We start from the raw sequence: 2,614 nt of genomic DNA, 5'->3' as shown, positions 1-2,614 counted from the left end.
ATCAATCCTTTTTCGCGGCGTCTATGGTGTTCATCCCATTCAAATCGTTTCTTTCATTTTTTTTGTGAAAATTAAGTGGATGTTTTGAAACCAGTACTCATTTCCTGCTGTTTTTTGTGGCTCTTTATTTGAGGTGACGAACGGATCTCAACTCATTGGAAATTATCTATACACGGAAAAACTTATAAACCAAGACTAACAGAATAGCAAAACCGTTATTTTGAAGTTTTTGGCCGGTTTTACCTGAAAACGCTTAGTAATATCAAAGCTGTTCATTGGGTTCACTTCAGTTTGTTAAGTTTTTTTTATAAATTCATCTACTCATTAGGCTTTCAAAGAGATAACAGCAAGTTTTAAGCAAAAAAAATCTTTCAGTGGAAGAATTACAAGGAAATCTTATGGGACGTTGCATCAAAAGTTCGCCATAAAATTTGATATACACCTGTTGTTGTTCTGTGAACGGAGTAAATGCGCCAATATATTGTGCAGATTCTCACTTCAGGTCAGTAATATCTTCATTTCTATCAATTAACTCAAGGAGAAATAGTTTGATGAAAAAAGCCCATTTTGAAATCTGGTAGGCCAACTAATTGTTCTAACATTTTTTTTTCAAAAAAAAGGACCATATATGCTAGATCGGCTTGTTTTTCTTTAGTTAAATTTTCACTTTTGCTTGAGCGGAAAGAAAGAAAGAAACATTTTTCTCAAATCCTTAGAGTATACGTTTGATATTAATAAAAATTTGACCAGTTTTATCTCAGCTTGAAAAAAGAGATCTGTTAAAAAAAAATTGTAAAAATAGTAGGCAAAAGAGAAACGGAAAAATTGGGGGCTGAGGGTTGAGGATGGGTGCGGTGAAGATTCAATTATAATAACATAATTATAAATGGATATATACAAATTCGCCTTCAATTAAAAAGCGAAGGGAAAATTGCTTATTGAACTTATAAGGAAAAAGTATTCGAAAGCCAAAAGACCTAAAAAATGGTGTTTTTAATCATTTAATCAATTTTTTCTCTTTGCACAAGTGCATTTTTCACATCTTGCAGTTTTGTAGTCCAACTGGTTGCCTATATGACCATTACAGAAATAATACTTTTAAAAAAATAGTTTTCTAGAGAACGAGGATGGTGTGACTGCTCAAAAATCTCAGCGGAACCGAAACATCACAGCCTGATTATCAAGCATTACGCTGGCCTGGCCCTTCACTTAAATCCATTCACTAATAATCTTGTCGGAACAATTAGTTGCTCGGTCGTAATAAAGGACTGTAACTTTAACTTTTGATTTGATTTGACTGAAGTTAATAATATCCTAAGTGATAGTTATTGTCCATTCTCGCGCTGAAATTCGCAAAACTTCAATCAGTTTTGGTAATGCCGCTGACTTTTTATAAGAAAGCTCAACTGACTACGAAAATATTGCCGATCTTAGCAATCCAGCCAAACTTTAGCTTGACAAAGACTAAAGTTGATGAGGAATCAAATTATAGCCAATTTGAAAGCCAACTTATCTCGGTACCAGTTTCTTCAGGTTCTATATCCAATATAAAATCACTATCCAAATGAAGGGTTCAAAGTGAAAGAAGTAGGTATCATCTATAACATCTCTATAACTTGTTGCATATTGGCTAATAAAATGAAGAAATTTAAGTCGGAGTTTACACTGTAATTGTCAAGTAACTGTGCAATATGGTTCTGTTGACAAGCGCAACGATATTTTTACGTAAGACTGAATGCCATGACTTTATGGTATTTGACCACAAACAAATAACTAACTATGAGTTCCTATAAATAACATATAAAGAATTTTAACTATAAATAGGAAATATATGAAAAATTTTAATTTCCCACGCAATAAGGGTTAACAGCAACACTTGTGGGTCTGACGCAGAAGCGTTTGTGGATACCATAGAGAGCTGAGAAATTAGTCTAACCAAATGCTAAGATAGTTAGTCGCTCAGGTTAGCCTTCAAAAAATCAGGGTGTCGGAAAATTTGGAGTCCAACCTGTACAATTTTCAGTTTCAGTCAACTTTGAGTTCTATTGCTCCACTCTCCTGTTCTAACAGAAACTTACACTCTTGCAATCTTTTCTCTGTTTTCTCTTTAGCTCTTAGGTTTTCGAGCTCCATTTCACTAATTTCTTGGTTTTGTCGGCCTCAGGCATCTTTTGTTCGTTTTTCAACTCTTGCTCCAGCTGTCGCAGACGTAGTTCGTATCCTTTTTGTTGTAAATGTAGTTCTTCCTTTCGTCGACGTAATTTTAATTATTCACGCTCCCGTTTTTACTCAACTAGCGCTCTCGTAGTCGTTGCTATGTTTTTTTCTTAGCTCTTAGGTTTTCAAAATCCATTTCATTGATCTCTTCCATTGGACGCAAGTTGAAGGACGCAAGTTGAAGATACTGGGTGCGTTCTTGCTTCGTTGTGTAGCTGATTACCTGGAAAAGAGTTAAACTTTATCTTCGACATTTACTGTCGCTCCATTTCCTGTCTTAACTAATAATTCGATTGAGTCCTCAACACAAGATGATTTTGATGACATTAACGATATTTGATTTTCACTGTCTGTGGTTTGGTGATGCTGCTTAATTAGGTCTTAATAGCAAAAACAT

Source organism: Convolutriloba macropyga, chromosome 11 (genome assembly GCF_964194025.1).
Source record: "Convolutriloba macropyga chromosome 11, txConMacr16.3, whole genome shotgun sequence".
Taxonomy (NCBI): Eukaryota; Metazoa; Xenacoelomorpha; order Acoela; family Convolutidae; genus Convolutriloba; species Convolutriloba macropyga.
Note: the sequence above shows the minus strand (reverse complement) of the source record.